The sequence below is a fragment of the Kogia breviceps genome, chromosome 1 (genome assembly GCF_026419965.1).
Source record: "Kogia breviceps isolate mKogBre1 chromosome 1, mKogBre1 haplotype 1, whole genome shotgun sequence".
NCBI classification, from domain to species: domain Eukaryota; kingdom Metazoa; phylum Chordata; class Mammalia; order Artiodactyla; family Physeteridae; genus Kogia; species Kogia breviceps.
Genome location: NC_081310.1, coordinates 46,711,295 through 46,723,808, shown reverse-complemented (window position 1 = coordinate 46,723,808; position 12,514 = coordinate 46,711,295). Strand labels below are relative to the sequence as shown.

Below are 12,514 nucleotides of genomic sequence, written 5' to 3'. Positions count from 1 at the left end.
TCCACTTCTTGACTATTATGAATAATGCTGCTGTGAACATTTGTGTACAACTTTTTTGTGTAGATGTGTTTTCATCTCTCTTGTGTATATATCTAGAAGTGAAGTTGCTGGGTCATATGATGATATTTTGAGGAACTGCGAAACTGTTTTCCAAAGAAGTTGCACTGTTTAACATGTCCACCAGGAATATATGAGGGTTCCAATTTCTCCATATCCTCACCAACACTTGTTAGTGTTCTTTTTTTTTTTGATGATAGCCACCTTAGTGGGTATGAAGTAGGTATCTCTTTGTGGTTTTGATTTGCATTTCTCTAATAACTAATGATGTTGAACATATTTTCATGGACTTTTTGGCTATTTGTATATCTTCTTTGGGGAAACGTCTATTCAGATCTTATGTCTATTTTTTTAAAATATACATTGTCATTTATTTATTTATTTATTTATTTATTGGGCTGCATTTGGGTCGTAGTTGCAGTATGCAGGATCTTCATTGTGACATGCGGAATCTTCATTGCAGTGTGTGGGCTCTTCATTGCAGCACACGGGCTTCTCTCTAGCTGTGTCGCTCAGGCTCTAGACCATATGGGCTCAGTACCTGTGGCACGCAAGCTCAGTAGTTGTGGTGTGCAGACTTAGTTGCCCTGCTGCATGGATCTTAGTTCCCCAACCAAGGATCGAACCCTCATCCCCTGCATTGGAAGGCAGATTCTTAACCACTGGACCACCAGGAAAGTCCCTTATGCCTATTTTTTAATTGGGTTGTCTTTTTATTATTAAGTTGTAAGAGTGGTAACTATTTAAGTTGTTACTTAAAAAGCAACTGTTTCTAAAACATAATATACTTTAAACAAAGTAGGATATTTATACAATTGTCATTTTGATGCTTTCGAGTTGGTCACAAGAGGCATAGACATCGCATTTTAATTAATATGAAGGCACAATCATTAATGGTATTAGCGTTTTATTATAAATACGTTTAGCCCTAAATCTCTTACTAAATCTTAACTGCTAATATACTCAGTTTAACCAACTGGACCTAGTAGAGTCAGGTTGGTTAGATTTTTTCTGTACTTGCATAGGGTCATTTGGCTATCGAGTCAGTGTCCCTGAATGGTAAATGCTTTTATTTTCTTCTTTAGCATTAATTGATAAAGCAATCTTGTCAAGACTCCTGGTCTCTGACTCCCAAGAAAGGCCTTTTGGGGTACCTTCACCTTCCCTGAGAGTCAGAAACCACTAGAGTAAAATATTAATTTACTCCAAATACCTGAAGTTTCTGATTAACTATCTCTCATAGCAGTGCTACAGGTTTAAGCATCTATTCTCTAGAGGTGATCCAGGACAGAAATGATTATTTTCCCCTGAACAAGGGCAATGACAGTGGGGGTGAAGGGACATGGACAGATTTGAGAGACACATAGGCGGTAGCTGTGACAAGATTTGGTGACTGATCAGACAGAGAACAGAAGGGTGAAGGTGAGAGTGGAGTAGCGGATGATCCAGGTTTATGAAGTGGGTGACAGAATGAAAACAAGAGAATTATCACAGGGAACAAGAGAATATAAGGTCGGTGTGAAGGAAGTGCCAAGTTCTGGTTTGAACACAATCCATTTGAAGTATCTCTGGGAAATTTACAAGATAGTATTAAGTAAATAACTGTATACCTGGATCTGGCCCTTAAGAGAGAGCTGTAAGGTAAGTCAATGCGTTGGAAGTCTGAGCATGAGAGAGGATGATAGCACTGAGAAAGAATGGAGAGTGAGGAGAAAAGAGGGCCTTATTCAGATCAGTGAGAAACATCAATGTGTGAAAGACAGAGAAAGGAGGAGTCTGCAAAGGTGACTGATAAGGAGCAGCTAAAAATGTATACAGAAAACAAAATTTCTGGAGAAAAAAGAGTTGTCATCTTTATCAAATGATTCATAGTGGTCCAATAACATAAGAACTGGAATGTGTCTATTAGATTAAATCAAAAAAAGGTTTTTGGTGCTTTTAATGAGAGTAGTTTAAGGGTATGCTCACATAGCTAGTTTGCTGCAGACCTGAGACTTGAAGCCAAGTCTGTCTAACTTTAAAACTGACATTCATAGTGCCTGAGAGGGAACATCTTGTTGTACTTGACTTTCTTTTTTTAAAATTTTTTAAATTAAATTTAATTTATTTATTATACAGCAGGCTCTTACTAGTTATCTATTTTATACATATTAGTGTATATATGCCAATCCCAATTTGTATTTGACTTTCAAATTCAATCAACAAATGTCATTGGACCTCCAAGAGATTTTTAATAAAAATAATATTCTTTATTTTTTATTTATTTTTTTTTTTAAAGAGAAGTAGGTGTCTAGTCATTTGGTTGCGCCAGGTCTCTTAGTTGCAGCAAGCAGTCTCCTTAGTTGTGGCTCGCTGGCTGCTTAGTTGTGGTACGTGGGCTCCTTAGTCGTGGCATGTGAACTTTTAGTTGCGGCATGCATGTGGGATCTAGTTCCCTGAGCAGGGATCGAACCTGGGGCCCCCTGCATTGAGAGCATGGAGTCTTAGACACTGCGCCACCAGGGAAGTCCCAATAAAAGTAATATTCTTTAATATTAAGGTAAAAATAGTTTTCAAAACAATAAATGTCATTGTCTGGAGATAGAATCTTTATTAATGTATAAGGATGAGTAAGGCTACAATTTGTTTCAGGATCCATGTGATGGAGCCATCTTAATGCTGAATCTATTACACATGAATTTCTTTTTGTTATTTCAAGCACACTGGTCCAAGGCAGATTCAGATAATAGTCTATTGCAGCAGGGAAAAGGATGGAGCGTGACGGAGAAGGGTACTGCCAGAGGAGATGATATTTGAGCAATGACCTGAGTGCAGTGAGTAACAAAGCCATGGACATAATCAGGGGAAGGAATATCTGGCAGAGGGAATGCAAGTGCAAAGGTCCCAAAGTGGAAAAGGATTTATCAAGTGGAAGGCAGAACAAGAAGGCTTAGGGCCTCAAGGCTTAATTCTACAGTGCAACTACTCAAAGGTCTCAAAGGATGCAATGTCTAGCCTGTCTTTTTATCCTTTTTCAATATGTAAAAAATCTATTTTGAAAAAGAAATCTCACAGAGCAAATGTTCAAGTATAGCACAGTAATGTTTTTCTTTGAAATATTTGGGAGTAAGGAAGTTGTTGATGTGGCCTATTGCCCCGAATCTTTTACTGTTTTTTTTTTAACAGAAAAAAAATTGGTCCCAGAGACAACATTTTTGGGAGAACTGTATGGAATTTTTTCAAGAGTTTCATCATTGAATTTTTAAAATATATCTAAGAAGAATAATGTTTATCATACTTAGACTATGTGCATAAAAATATAATAAATTAATATATTAATATTCATCAAAAGTTGGTAGTACAGCATGTTTTACTGTTTTATAGGTACTCAATAAATATTTGTTGAATGAATGAATGAATGAAATACATTTATTTCCTCAGAAAGATTTTATGACATAACATTTTTAGTTCAGGCAGCTTAATCTGGCTGCACTGTCCCTCCTGTCCTAGCTGTAATATCATATAATTCAGCATTATTATTACTTTTAAATTATTTTTATAAAGAAATACATGTCAGAATAATGGTATATTTATCTTAATGGATTTTAAGACTAATAAAATATTTGTTTTTATAATTTTATTAGTTTATATAATCACTGGCATGAGCAAGTTAGTAAATGCTAAAACATTATGTTGCTGAACTTTTTTTTTTTTTTTAATTTATTTATAGCTGTGTTGGGTCTTTGTTTCTGCGTGAGGGCTTTGTCTAGTTGTGGCAAGCGGGGGCCACTCTTCATCGCTGTGCATGGGCCTCTCACTATCACGGCCTCTCTTGTTGTGGAGCACAGGCTCCAGACACACAGGCTCAGTAATTGTGGCTCACGGGCCCAGTTGCTCCGCGGCATGTGGGATCTTCCCAGACCAGGGCTCGAACCCATGTCCGCTGCATTGGCAGGCAGATTCTCAACCACTGCGCCACCAGGGAAGCCCTGCTGAACTTTTAAGTTTATGAATTTATTAAAAATAAGGAAGACATGTAATTAAAAGAATTTATTGAAGTATAGTTGATTTACAATGTTGTGTTAATTTCTGCTGGGTAGCAAAGTGGCTTGGTTATACATATATATATATTATTTTTCATATTCTTTTCCATTATGGTTTATCACAAGCTATTGAATATAGTTCCCTGTGCTATACAGTAGGACATGTTGCTTATCCATTATATATATAATAGTTTGCATCTGCTAATCCCAAACTCCCAATCTTTCCCTCTCCCATCTCTCCTCCCCCTTGGCAACCACAAATCTGCTCTCTGTATCTGTGAGTCCATTTCTGGTTTTTTTTTTTTTTTTTTGCGTTATGCGGGCCTCTCACTGTTGTGGCCTCTCCCGCTGCGGAGCACAGGCTCCGGATGCGCAGGCTCAGTGGCCATGGCTCACAGACCCAGCCGCTCCGCAGCATGTGGGATCTTCCCGGACCAGGGCACGAACCCGTGTCCCCTGCATCGGCAGGTGGACTCTCAACCACTGCGCCACCAGGGAAGCCCCATTTCTGTTTTGTAGATATGTTCATTTGTGTTGTATTTTAGATTCCACGTATAAGTGATATTATACGGTATTTGTTTTTCTCTTTCTGACTTAACTTCGCTTAGTATGATAATCTCTAGGTCCACCCATGCTGCTGCAAATAGTATTATTTCATTCTTTTTTATGGCTGAGTAATATTCCACTGTATATATATACCACATCTTCTTTATCCATTCATCTGTCGATAGGCATTAAATGTAATATTTATTAGCAACTCATGGGCCATGGACAAAGGGGTTATTTGAAATTATGGTTAAATGTTCTCCATATCTCCAAGTGTCTTAATATTGCTTCTAGATGATTAAATATGTTTATATCATTTATTTTTTCATTTGCAGGTTTACTTCAATTTATACTTTTGTATTTTTCTTTTAAAAAATTAATCAGTATTAATGATATATTTGTAGTTCTTATGTGCCAAACAGGATTTTTAGCTAAGGCTATATACTTGTCGAAGTGATCTGCTAAGAAATTGAATAGATTAGAAATGGTGCCTTTCCTGTGATCATTTCATTGAGCATAACATCAAACCTGTATCTCATAAGGCAAGTGTTTCCTTTCATTCATTTTACCTGGCTCACGTACAAAAACGAAGAAAGCAATTAACCAGTAATGGAACTCTGACCGACATTTATAGCTAAGTAGCTGATATAGCTATAGCTACATAGCTATAGCCATTACAGCTAAGTAGCTGATATAGCTATCGCTATGTAGCTATAGCTTCTCACATTTTCTGAAGGAGGTTTTGTGCTGGACTTGGACGTAGTCCATTATTCTTAAGAGATGAATGACTTCAAGGAGTAATGAAGATTCTTCAAAACACCTCTAGTACCTTCATGATCATTGTGACATTTGTTCAATGATGCCCGATGGTGTTACTTGATATTTGTTCATTTTCTTTCTTGCATACCTGTTTGCAACTGACATGCTAAGAAGGGTATATCTAACTCCCCCTTAAATATAGCTGAGGAAAATCCATCATTATAGTATTTACCAAGTTTCTTGGTAATTTGATTTGTCCATAACAAATGCATGATTTTTTTCTGCATGGTTTTACATGGCTTCTTATTTTGGTAACTGTGGAATGTCTTCCTCTAGTGATGATGAAGTTATTGTACCCTTTTTGGTAACATTAGTCTGTACTCATCTAGATTAGTCTGCTGCCTCTTTGAGGTTGTCTGCAGCAATGCAACCCCTGTGCATTGGGGCAAGTTGCTTTTCTCTTTGTTTCTGTTTCTTCATTTGTAAAATGTTGAAAACAATAAAAGTAGCTACCTTCTACTATCTCCTGGGAGGTTTAAAGGATTAATATGTTAAATGACTTTGAACAATTCCTGGCACATACTAAGTACTAAATAAATACTACGTAATAAGTTCTAAATATAGTTAATAAGTACTAAATGTTATTTGTGTTGAGTGCACTGGTACTAAGCAAAGTACTTTCCAGCTCTGTGTACGTGCAGTTGGGCCTGAGGCTATGCAAATAACCTTTCCCTATCTCTTCTTGCTTCTAATTCATGTTCCAATTTGTATATGATGTTTTAAACCAGCAGTCCCCAACGTTTTTGGCACCAGGGCCAGTTTCGGGGAAGACAATTTTTCCATGAACGGTGGGGTGTGATGGGTAATGCAAGCAATGGGGAGCGATGAGGAGCCACAGATGAAACTTGGTGGCCGCTCGCCTCCTGCTGTGAGCCTGGTTCCTAACAGGCAGAGGAACCCCTGTTTTAAACCATTTTTAAAGGCAGTCTTGTGAGTAGGCCATAGTCATGTCTCGCTCTTAACCATCATCAGTAGAATGGATTAGTGTCACTGGATCTCTCTTCCTTGACTACAAGGTAACTCTTGTACTGTTTAATGTTCGAAAGCCAGTCTGAAGCCTGGAGGTAACTTGACTCAGCTCCTAATAGTTGCCTCTGTAATCTTTCCACACATCAGCTTTCGAATTCCAAGGGCTTAAAGAAGAGTGAATATTTTTAAATACAACGACTTTGAATACAGCAAACACGAATTCATTTATTATCATCAGAAAACATCTAAAGTCGGTGCTAAGTAACCGAACAATATCATGAAATGCACTGAGTCTGTCTCTGGGGACAATAAATAGTTCCTAATCTGTTGGAAGATACAACAACTTTTGTTATGTTTTGTGTCAAGGAATGCTATTGTTCCATATTTATTTCAGAAATTTAAAGGTAAATCCAAATTAATTTAGTTTTAAGAGTTTTATGATACATTTTGGGGTATTACAACATAGGTATCACAAAATGAACCTTGGGAATCATTGGCCAGTTTGTAACTCACCATTCACACTTGTCAAAAAAACAAAATAAATGTACCAACCATGTTATCATCTGCAGATTACGTTCACCTCCAGACCCAGCCACAGATCTTACATAGCAACTTGAAATTAAAAGGACATGCTTTTGTGTTATAAGGCAAAGAATGAGCATAGAAGTAACACAGAGAAAAAGATGAGATTAAACATTGACCTTTTTATAGTCAGAGAACTCGCTATCATTACAAGTCATGAGAATTCTTGGAGTGTAGTTGAAAGAACTTATTACTCAATAGGCTGTTAGGCACTGAGTGCGTGGAGGGAGAGGGATGAGAAAAGAGAATTTGGTGGTTGGAAAAATAAGTGGGACTAGAATGATTGACCTGGTACTAAGATCCTTCAGTCCAAGAGATGAACAATTGCATTCCTCTTTCTGCCTTCATAAACCACGACTGACCCGTTCAAGGTGGATTCTCAAAGCAGGGCAAAACAGAGGTCACCCTGACATAAACCCATGGACAGGAGGCCCCTGAAGATTTATGTAGATTTGGGAAGATTCTGTTTTTTTCTTCTTTCCTTCTCTTTTTCCAAACACCCATGGAATGCCATAGGGAGTCCTGGATATGTCCCAGGAACCTGGCAGGGGACAACTGAGCAAAAGTTTATTAACTAATGATCTGAATTTACATCAGAATTTTGCCACCCTTGCTGTTTCTGTGAGAATTGAACACATGTAATTGATATATTTCTCCTGCCATGCCACAGCACTAACCAAATGATGGGTCCACTTTTCTTGTTATATTTCTAGCTAAGATGAAATCACATTTAGAACTTGAATGGTACACTAGTCTCATTAATTAATGTAATAAGTGCTTACTGAGTGATACTGTGCTAGTTTATGTGTATGTATGTGTGTGCATGTGCACTTGTGTGTCTGTGTGTGTGAAAAGAAAACATCACAGGCTGATCCCTTAAATATCCTCCACTCTTTGAAGGGAGCTGAAGCTTGCACATTGTTAATTCCCACACAGGCCTAGATGCTATAAAATTTTAATTGGACCATGAAGATGTAGAGCGGAAGGAGAGTACAGGCATTCTAGATGGAGGAAAAAATTTATATGCCAAGACACAGAAGCAGTGAAGTTCAGATGTTTATGGGAAATAAAAATTTCATCCATTCAGTCATTCATTCATTCCATAAATATTTATAGAGTACCTACTATGTGACAAACACTCTCCTAGACCCTGGATATTCAGCACTAAACAAGGAAAAAATCTTTGTTCTCATGAGACTTTCACTCTGAGAGACAAGGGACAGATGGTAAACAAATAAATTAGATACCTTCAGACAGTGATAAGTATTATGAAGAAAAGAGCAAAGTAATATAGGGCATAAGTTGGGTAGAAGACATTAGATAGTGCTGTCCAGGAGGGGTTCAGTTTCTCTGGAGATTAGGTTCTGTGATAAGACTGTCGGGTAGAAAACTAAGAAGATCTGTATGGGAGAGTCGATGGAACACTGTGAATGTCAGGCCTGGTAAGCTCTTTTGGGACATTTCTAGAAAACACTAAGTATTTTAATTCTTAAAGAAGTGATATCTGGTGCTCACTTTCCTGACCAATGGTCTTTTCTAGTACCCTGTATAGAGGAACACTTGTATCCTTGCTTGACAGCTAAGTGGGAATAATCATTCTCTATCTGGGCACTAGTACATCTTGAGTCATTTAACTTTATTCAATTTCTAAATGCCAAGAGGCTGATCTTGACAAGCTTATCCAAGAGAACTTTAAGAATTTTTTTTTAGTTGCTCATAAAGTATTTTCAAATCACATTCAACTTCAGTTTATTACTTTTCCTGTGTTTCATGAAAATTACCTCACACTGAAGTCTTTCCACACGGGACTCAACGAAGTTCAACCACTTTTCAGTTGTTTTTGTAAAAATAACTGAATTTTGAAAATGTTTAATATTATTTCTTTACTTCCACACCTAAGGAAAAAAAATGTCTCAATGGATTTTTCTCAAATATTCCAGTAATACAATTTTTCATTCAATGCAAATACAGAACATTTTAACTTACAAGGAGAATTTTTTTAAAATAAATAATGCCAAATTGTTCTCAAGAAATGCTATGCTGTGAGTGGTGTAGGAGAGTGGCCATTTTTTTCTTTTTTTAAAGGGAACTTTATTTTTTTTTATTTATTTATTTATTTATTTTTGGCGGCATTGGGTCTTTGTTGCTGCGCGGGCTTTTCTCTGGTTGTGGTGAGCGGGAGCTACTCTGCGTTGCGATGTGTGGGCTTCTCGTTGCGGTGGCTTCTCTTGTTGGGGAGGATGGACTCTAGGCGTGTGGGCTTCAGTAGTTGTGGCTCGCAGGCTCTAGAGTTCAGGCTCAGTAGTTGTGGCACACGGCGCTTAGTTGCTCCACAGCACGTGGGATCTTCCCGGACCAGGGCTCGAACCTGTGTCCCCTGTGTTGTTAGGTGGATTCTTAACTACTGTGCCACCAGGGAAGCCCCTACAAGGAGAATTTTTAAAGAAAGTTTTAAGCATGTGAGCTATAGTGGAAACTTATTATCTTAATGATTTTTGTTTTTCTTGACACAAAAACTATTAATTGAACACTACTATTCTTGTTGTAGCTCTAAACCTCTGTACTTCCTTTAGAAGAGCTTGTAGTTTATGATGCTTACAGTCTGGCTATCTGGAGCATGTCTTATGAGAAGAAAACAGTTTTCACAAGTTAAGCTGAATGATATCAAAGAAATAGACAATACTGAGATCATTTGCTGACAGTGTGTTAGGAGGGAAAGGCCTCAGAATGGAGGGGTGGGGCTGGATTGTGGATCACAGTAAACATTAGAAAAAATGGGAAAACATGAAAAGAAAATGGGGTAGGAGTAAGGTGGTTTCTGTGTTCAATAAGGACACACCATCCCATGAAATTAAGCCGCAGTATCATGCCTGTTAATTTTGCCAGTTTTACAGAAACATCACTTATAAAACTGGACACAAAAGTATAATAAGAAAAAAGTCATCGTTGCTTTTTGTAAAATTATAGAGGTCACTCTTAGGAAAGCAATAGACAAGGTTAATTTTAAGGTTGCAAGTATAGTTTGAGGGTAGACTCCAAATTATTGTGCTGAGTTACTATCTTTCTTAATTTCATTCAGTTTATGAAATATTTTTTCAAAGTTTTCATAACTGGTAGGTGGGTGATGGGAGATGCAGCATAGCAGAGTTTATGGTGACCAGGGATGAGAGACTGGGTGCCAAGTAAGAAATAAAGAGTCAGATAAAAAGAGAAGACATGTATCGTATATGTAATAGTCAGCTTGGGCATACTGTAGACTGGGTGGCTTAACCAACAGAAATTTTCTCATAGTTCTGGAGGCTAGAAGTCCAAGATCAAGGTCCTAGCTCATTTGGTTTCTGGTGAGAGCTCTCTTCCTGGCTGCCTTCTTGCAGTGTCCTTGCATGTCCTTGGTGTGTATGCAGGGAGGGGGAGAGGGAAGGAGAGAGAGAGAAGGAGAGTAGCCAGCTCTCTAGTGTCTCTTCTTGTAAGGATACTAATCCTGTAGGATCAGGGCCCCACCCTTGTGATCTCATTTAACCTTAATTACTTCCTTAGGAGCCCTTATTTCCAAATTTAGCCACACTGGGGGATTAGGGCTTCAACATACGATTTTTTCAGGGTACATTAATCCATAAAATATAGAAAAGGGGATGGGGCTTCTAACAAAAGCAGGTTATAGAAAAGTTTTACTACAACTGAATAATAAATTTGGCTCTGAGCCTCCTGGCAAATAAGGCAAAAAGGGAAACATAATAGGCAGTGTGAATTTAAATCAGTGAATAATCTCTTTGACATCTTAAGACTATTCCCTCATACCGTGTGTTTCTGTTTGTTAAAGTAGTTTCAGATATTGACTGGTAAGGGCAGGAGGTGGGGAGAGATGTATTTTGGGGGCTAGAAATTCTGTTGCATTTCATATCACACTGCAGATTTTTTTTTTACATAGAAGGCTGATTTCAAACACTGCTTTTATCCCTTGGAGACTGGGTGGAAGATGTCAGGTAGTACAAGTTCTGGACTGGAGTTGAGTTTATTGCCACTAGAATTAAAGACTGGGCTTTTGAACTGTCAATGTATATGCAGGAATGAAACAAAACAAGTGGAAAAGTCACAAATCCTGCAAGCAGATTGTTTCAATTCTGAGGGGGATTTGTAAACCCTATTCCTGGTTCAAGTTAATAAAATACTTTTTACCAAAAATGCTAAAGAAGATCACTTATGTTAATTGTTTTATATTCAAATGAATTTAAAATGATTTTATCCTGATAGCTGCCACTATCTATGGAATAACTAAAGGCAATTTATTCATCACAAACTAAAGCTGACATTTTTATTTTAGATGCTCGGGGTTGGTCAATATAATGTACCCAGTGCAAAGGGTCACAAAATCATTTGAATGATGATTGTTTTAATAATTAATATTAAGTTCTTAAATGGTTTGTGCCATTCTTATTTTTGTTTTTTAATCATGCCATATAATCTTCAGTTAAGTACAAAGACCTTTTCAATCACATAACCTAGAGATGATTTCACCCTATTTGGCTGCCAGTCTCTTATTTCTCTCTTCAGCAATGGTGAGGTGGATCCCTTTTCCTTGGGGAAGAGATAATCTGTGGTTTGTTGCCTTTACCAATAACAAAAGTGTTGGCGAGCCAGGAGGCAAAGCTGTTGCCTTTAGCATCTTTCACATGAACCATATCAAAAGAGCCAGGAGGTCTCTTTCTGTTGGTGATCATACCAGTTCTTCCCAGGTTAGCACCTCTGGTCACCATATACAGGTTACCAGTGTTAAACTTGATGAAATGGGTAATCATGTTAGTCTCCAAATCAATCTGAATGGTGTCATTCACCTTGATGAGGGGATCAGGGTAGCAGGTAGTATAAGCATCATGAGTTACCAGGTGAGGGATTTCTTTTGTGCCCACAGAGATCTTTCTCACTTTGTACGACTTGTGCTTAGCTTCCTTAGGTATACTACAATGAATAGCAAAGTGACCCTTGGTGTCATAGAGAGATGGAAATTCTCTCTGGTCTTGTTAAGGCTGATGAAATCTATTAAACCAGCAGGGTAGGTTATATCAGCTTGGACCTTGCCATCAGTCTTAATGAACTGTTGCATGCAGATCTTCTTTGCTTCATTTCCTGTCAGAGCATACTTAGGTCTGTTCCTTAGAAAATGATGAGGGGGAGACATTCTCTCAGGCTTGTGGGGACTGGTAGATGGACGAGGAACGAACACATTGGTCTGTTTATCAGCATCCAATGCTTTGGAGTTGTTACATGCTTCAGATGTTTCTTGGGATCATGAGTCATGGCTGTGCTAGCCATGAAAAGAGCATTCTTCAATCCTTTTTAGCTTGCTTAAACTTTCTTTGAAGTCAACTTGGTTCTTAAATTTGCATTGTTTTCTCAAAGTGGTAAAAAGAGAAAAAATAATTTCTGATCATTGAGATCCTTTCAAAATGGCAAACTCAAAGACTATCAGTGTCTCAAAGTATAACCAGAAAAACAAGTATAATGTAAACCTCAACATTTTT

At 37.8% G+C, this 12,514-nt stretch overlaps 1 pseudogene; it reads right to left on the bottom strand.

Moving 5' to 3' along the window:
- Window positions 1-11,511: 11,511 nt before the first annotated feature.
- On the bottom strand, window positions 11,512-12,290 carry LOC131749960 (small ribosomal subunit protein eS4-like; annotated as a pseudogene).
- Between the last annotated feature and the right edge of the window lie 224 nt (window positions 12,291-12,514).